The sequence below is a fragment of the Chaetodon auriga genome, chromosome 17, assembly GCF_051107435.1.
Source record: "Chaetodon auriga isolate fChaAug3 chromosome 17, fChaAug3.hap1, whole genome shotgun sequence".
NCBI classification, from domain to species: domain Eukaryota; kingdom Metazoa; phylum Chordata; class Actinopteri; order Chaetodontiformes; family Chaetodontidae; genus Chaetodon; species Chaetodon auriga.
In genome coordinates this window covers 9461460-9468880 of record NC_135090.1, presented here as the reverse complement: position 1 = coordinate 9468880, position 7421 = coordinate 9461460, and positions in this window count along the sequence as shown.

Here is a 7421-nt window from a genome sequence, read left to right as displayed (position 1 = left end):
GGAGGAGATCAGGACAGAGAGGATTAAAGAGTGAGTGTCATGTGGGTGTGTGTGTGTGTGTGTGAGAGAGAGAGAGAAAGTAGGTCTGTTAGGAGCTTTCTGCTGTCTTACAATGCAGGGGCAGGGATGAAAGAATAAAAGTAGATTTACACCACATGAACATGAACTTTCTTTCTTTTCTTTTTTTTTTTTTTCCCCTGCCTTTATCATTGTGTATGTGAGCGTGTATGGTAACAGGTTGGAAAGAGGGACAAAAGGAAAGACTGAAATAGATGTACTGTACAGTGTCTGAAAGCCTGGCTGCGTTACTTCAGGGCTTCATACGAATCTGCAGATATTCAGATGACTATTCTCAGCATTTATCAGGAGCATCACCTTCTGTAATCAGGGAAAAGAAGAAAAACGGGAAGACAGACACACTAGATTGCAGCAAGCCTTTTATGGTAATACACAGGACTAAAAATGATGTGGCTTAGGTTGTGTAATTTCCCTGACTTCCATCTGGGAAGTAAGTTTTACTGCAAAATGAAAACAGGAAGATAACAGCAGAAGTAATGGCGGTGACCTTGACCATTGGTATGAATTTAAAAAGCTCTGCAGGCTCTCTCTCCAGCATCCCACTGCATCCCCACACGTTTTCCCCCTTTGTCACAACACCTGTCAATGTCACTGTTTAATGAGGAAGGCGGTCAGTGCGGTTGTGCATGTGCATGTATGTCTGTCACTTTACGATTCCTTTCAATTGATGATTCTTGAGCACCTCACGGGCCCATAAAGGTTTTCATTCCCTATAAAAGCTGTCTGTCTGGCTTTATCTGCTGAAGGATCTCGAGGGACCACTGCAGCATCTAAGGGTGAGGGTCAGGTCACTGCTTTAGGTTGTTAAGGTAGCACTGGCACGAGCAAGCAAAGCTCCACTGTGCTTACCGCAGGCCATAAAGGATGACACCGGTGACATTTTATTTTTTTTCTCAGTGTCAACAGATCCCAGCATCCCATCTGTTGCACTCAGCCCCGAGCCATTTGTTCCTGCTGAAGATGTAAATCTTCAAAAGTTTGTCACAAATATGTATCACTCAAACAGGAGTGCTTTTACCAGGGACTATTTTCAGGTGTGGATGTGTTTGATGAACTACTCAGTATTTACAGCAGCCTGATGCACTCAAATTAAAATACAGCGCTGTGTTTGTAATGAAGTAACATGTCAGTTGGTGCAACACTGTGGCTAATTGATGTGTTTTTGGACAACAATGGAGCTCTATGGCACAGAGGGAAAAGCTAAATTAGGCTTTGGCTACACAGACAATGCTTGTTAGTAGTCAATTCATTGGTGGTTTTAGGCTCTTTGAAGGATTTATATCATGAACAGGCTCATCTTTCAACACAGTTGGCTTTGAGAATCACCATCTTGCCGGTGTTGTTTCATGAGTTTCTTCTTCAGATAATCCAACATCCAGTGCATCTACAACGAGTTTAATGGACATGCCTGAAAACCACAAAACATGGATGCCTCATACTAGCTAAAGTGTTTTAAGTGCCCCAACAGGCGTACCCAGATGAATGGTCCCGGATCCAATATGATCTGATATCTATTAAATGATACTATGATATCTATTAAGGGTGGGACAATATATTTATATCGCTATTCAATACTATCACGATACTTGGTTGCTGATCCGATGTGTGATTTTTGTTTGCTTTTTGAACAGTCGCCCACTGGAAAAAGTTAGATCATACACTTCTAGAGGCTGTGAGTGCATTGCTTTTGCTTATCAAAAACAATGAACATGTCAGTCAGTCTTGAATTTTATTTCAGCAGCATTATTACTTTACTGTATATGAAAGTGGCAAATAAAATACTTTTTGAAATAAACAGCTCCATTTAGCTTTTCCTGCTCATCAAGCTAGTGCTCTAAGAAGATAATAAATAAAAAAGATGTTAAGCCAAAATGAACAGAGCTTCTGGGGAATGGGAATTTTGAGTTTGAGTTTTGACCTTTTGAGGTTGCTGTAGTCGGCCAGTGTGCAGTGCTGATGCCGCAGAGGAGCAGATTTAGTCAGCAGTATATAATAGATGCCTGTAAGTAAGACCACATGTTGTTTTATGTTAGGCATGTGAAGTAAAATGGATCGTTAAGACACTATTATAACACTCAAGATGCTCACTTCTGTTCATTTCATGGTAATTGTCATGAGGTGTTAGCAACAGGCTGCATATTTAAAATCCATTCAGGAATCAAAGAAGCCAATCAGGAATCTTCAAAAAAGATGATACTTAATTGAATCAATTGTTTCTTTCCTAATCAACCACTTTCCTCATTCTATCGTCGATGCTGTAGAATTCAAATACCAGAGACAGTTGTGTTGTCTGGTTTTCTGCTGATTACCTTTTTACAATTCAAAAAGCCAAGTTAGCAAGGCTACCATGAGCTTTTGCCTGCCTCCAGAGGTCATGTGACCCCCTAGAGTCTCACTTCTCTGCTCTTTCTCTTCTCTTCTCAGCAGTAGGATGCAGTTCTGTACCCCAGGGCAAAGCACGTGTGTCACCATGGGTGGTAATGTGCGTTAACAGCATGGGAGCTTTGGAAAGGGGTCACTTGTGAAACACATGGGGTCATGTCAGACTGTTCATGCATTAGGCTGTGGCCGCATATGTGTTGAAGTGTGTGTGTGGCCTTTCCACGGGGTGACTGGGTTTCTGAAAAGCATGGAAAATGCAGTGACAGGGTTATATTGAGGAGGAGAGAGGGTCATGTGCCAGGCAGAGCGTACGTGTGGGGGTGAACATGTTCCAATGTGACGCATGCAACAGTGCGAGGATGGGTGAGGCGAGGTGATCCATACCAGGTGTCACGTCGCCGGTGATAAAGCGGCGATGAGAGATCACTGAGCTCTGTCTCTCTCTCTCTCCACCCTGGGGAAAACTGGGTGTATTAATATCCACAGAGCAGCAGCCACGCTGACGTAGCTCGGATCCAAGACTCTGGATTCCAAATAATATTTGGAAGCTTTAAGTTATCTGTTACGGAACAGCTTGCACATACACAGCACACTGACGGCATGTGCCTTACAACTGCAGGGCATACAATATATATGTGGAGATGGAGTGGCTCTTCATCCCCCCCCCCCCCCCCCCCCCATCCTACAGACCTCTACATTTCTCCTCCCGTACTCTGACTCGCTCCCTGGTGTAGATGGGAATTCAGCAAACAGATTTTTCATGAGAGTAGAGGTTGCTCAGTTTTTATTCATTCAAGCAGGATTTAACAGTTTATTTCTGCTTGAAAGAATTTGTCAAGCGCTTTCTTTAGTAAGAGGCTCATCTTGATTCAAATAGCGGCTGATTGTTCAAATGACATTGTTATGAGGAGCCTCAAACATCAGTATAGTGTTGCATTGCATTTATTTTGTGATAAAGCAGGTAATGTTTGGACTGATTATGTAGCTGGTGAAGCTATTTTCAGTGTCAAGGTTTATTGATCTTGTAAGTAATAGTTATCATCTCTGCACCTGCTGAAGTAATAAATAAAGCTTTTCAAACAGGACTAACAAGTACGTGTGTGTTTGCCGGTAGTCCAGGTGCATCTGATAAGATGGTCTCTGATTGGTTCACTGCTCATGCTACAGGTGTGTCTGGAAAGCTGAACAGCAGGATTTTTATGAAGACAGATGAAAAACAAAAGGCAGGAATTTTTAGAAAAGACGAATGATGTGAAACGATCCATCTGGATGCAACGGAATTAAAGTTTCAAATTAAAACTTTTGCCACATGAAACATGCCTCGAAGATAAAAGTTACTGTTACAGTTAAAGTTACTATAGTTACTGTTAAATATGTCAGACTTTCCATTGACACGGCGCATGCAGTGGCATGTAGCAGCTTTCCTGTTTTCACCAAAGATAAGCTAGCTATTCCGACAGCTAATATCAAGGCCACGAGTTGGTCTAAAGGTTTCTTATTTCAAATGAAAACCATGTAAATATGCAGTTTCAAGGCTTCATAGTAAGTCTTTCACATCAAACATTTACCAAAAAAAAAAAAGAAGAAGAAGAGGACAAGAACTAACCAGACGTACCACAGTCTCAGATTATGACGTCATCTGGAGTTACTGGAGAGCAACTTTCCCCAAATGCAATTAAAAGCAGGACACAATAAATGTTTCAGTCACAAAAAGGATTCTTCTAACAAAACTCGTAAGCACACAGAATGATATCATTGACTAAGGATGCCCTCTTTGAACTTAGAAGCAATACTACCTTAACTTTACCACTGCAGGTACTAAGCTAGTTAGACAGTTATGCTAAGGTGCAAGGCATGTATTAGAACAGACAAACATACTGTATGGTTTCATCCCTTCCTTATGTGGCATGAGTGGGGGAAATTAATTTGTAGTTGGTTCAATATCGCCATCTAGGGGAATTTCACCCCAAAGATTCGCAGAGTAAATTGAATCAGTTTGGGACTCAAGAAGGTCACACAAGTTTGACAACACCTGACCTGAGACATGAGTCGAAAAATAGATCTAAATGTTATTAACAGAATTTCTTTTTGAAATGTGAGGTGGATAAATCAACTTTAAAATACAAGCTGACACTGCAACCACTGAGCTGTACATCAGATATTGCACAAGACCCTTTAGGCTCATTAGCTTGCTAATGAAAGCAAGAATGCCTACAGCAAGGCATACTGTGACTAGCCGAGGGGGAAGGGTCCTGGTGCAACACACCACACGAGAACACCCCACACCATCAAATTGATACCCTGAGTGCTCTACAGCAAGCTATCAGTGAAGATAACACCACCACCACAGGATCAGCCTGACACCTGTTTAGGCCCAACTGCTCCTGTCCAGCAAGAGAGAAAAACAACAGTCCAGCAGAGTGGGGGTGTTCAAAGAATAAGATGGTTCTGAATACAGAGGCCACTGTGATGAAGCAGAGTGATGTTGCACTCCAGCCACTGCACACTGGGCCAAATAAGTACAACGCAATGGTCAACTGTGATGAGACTATACAGGAAACATGCACAAACACAATGAACTCTGGGCTGAGGCGAGGGTGGACACGGTTGAGGAGCCTAATCAGTTGCAGCGAAAGCAATCCCAATCACGAAGAGATGCGACGTGCGTCACACCCAACCCACATCGTGGTCATCCACCTGGATATAGTGCTGAACTGCACCGACCAGTAATTACAGTGTCATTGAATCCAGCTGGATGACACTGTAACTGCTACACCAATCTGCTGCACACAACTACAGAAGCTAAAATAAATATCTGTCTTAGTACAGCTCCATGCACACAGCGGACATTCAGAGGTACTGTTGCTAAGCTCTGATTGGACAATGGTCGTCAGTTATCAGTGATTTTAAAGTCTAATTGAAAATAATTTACTTTTATGTCTGCTGTGGCATACATAATTGCAATTAAGGGAGAAATTTATATTTTCTATCCTTCATGATGATATCCCCAAGTTTTGCATTAATTGCGACAGAATACCATTTGGTGTCCCACTGCGTAGATGGAGACCTTATTCATTCTGTCAAAAGCAGAGCAGACGGTCACACCGAGCCACAGACTCTGAACGACATCCTGCATCTTAGCTTGTTGAAGGACCGGCCAAACACATATTCTCTAATAGCTAGATAGCTAATCAGCTGCTCAGTTGCAGCACATTGAACAGAATGTAAATGCAACCCATATAGTAATATCCTTTTTACAATTATGTGTTTCACAAAATTGTGAACCTTGCGTCACCTTTGCTTGTGAACGACGAAACCTTTCAGTCTTTTGTTGCTCCTGTCCCAGCTTGAAACGTGTTGCTGCAATCAAATTCAGAATAGGTATATATTTACAAAAATCAATGGAGCTGATGAGGTAAAACGTTAAATATTTTTGTGCTGTTTTCAGTTGACTAAATGCTTCAGTTAAGTACCGTTGTGGAAATTCTAACCCACTGACCAAAGTGAATATAATCCTAAAATGTCCAGTGGGATGGTTTGTCTAAGAGTACAGCTGACCTGCGCAGGCGATCATACGGGCATCATATGGAGCATGTACACCGTGGTGAAGGATTTCTTCAGGGGCCTTCTATCTAACAAATACTGGGGTGTGTGTGTGGAAACAGTCAGGCCTGTAATGAGTCAGATCGATCACCCCATAGCGTCTACAGCCCAAGGCTCAGCTGAAATTAGCCGAGTTGAAAGGCTCAAAGGGAAAGGAATTGAATCCATGGAGGCACACGAGTTAACCCACCAACTGCTACATGACTACAGACACTACAAGAGATTAGCCAGGACGAGAGCTTGACATATGTTACTTCCTCTGAGCATTCCTCCCGCTGCTCTTCTCTCCATCTTTCTTCTTTTCCATCTCTCTGTTTCTTTATCTGTCTATGCCCACCGCTGCCTCAGATAAAACCAACAAATCTTAGACTTGCACTCTCGCCACCCTGCCTCGTACCTTTTCTTCCCTTCTCTTTTTCCATGCTTTTTTCATGATGTATTTTTCTCCTCTTGCTGAGTTATGTCTGCTCGCATCGTGACCTTTTTTGTTTTGCCAGAGTCCTCCAACAATAGCATGACAAATAGCTGATAGGGAAGCAGATATTCTCTCGCTCAGAGGTTTGGACCTGGTTAAAATTACTTTCATGTGAAATTACTTCAGCCATCTATCCAAATTCCTCCCCCGCAAGTACAAATAGGCCTGTATATATGCAGACCGCATATTCACGACGCCTCATTAGGTTATGCAATAAAGAGGAGGGGAGGGAAGGGGGGAAATGGGAATATGTGTGTGTGTGTGTGTGTGTGTGTGTGTGTGTGTGTTGCTGTATATCTCTGGGTTTACTGTCTGTATTTTTACCTGCATCTCATCTGCTTTTGACTGCTATGCCAGAAATGATGGATCAAGGTCTTTGATTCACAGAATGACAAAATTATTGATTTCTTTCCCGTCAATAGTAGATATATACTAAAGTATAGTAATAGTAAAATTGTGTTTGTGCATTTGTGTGGCACTGAATATCAATTGTCAATACATTTTGATAGTTGATTAATCATTCATAAATCATCTATCAGGCAGAAGTGCAAAAACACTGATTCCAGATTTTCAAATGATAGAAAATTGTCAAATAACATCTGTAGGAATCAAAATAATCATGCACAGGTTAATAAATTGTGAAACTAAACCTGAGTTGCAGCCCTGATCCGAAGTTACATTTCATTCATTTGGCAGGTTGCCAATAAAAGTGGTTAACTTTCATGGTAACAAGAGCCGGATGTCATCAAAATGCATAACTCGCACACAAACAACTAATAATGTTTCCAGAAATTCAGTACAAGTGCTTAACATGCATAATTCACACATATGTTACTACAAGTACTTGCAGTTGTAATGTGAATGCACTACATGAGTTTAGATA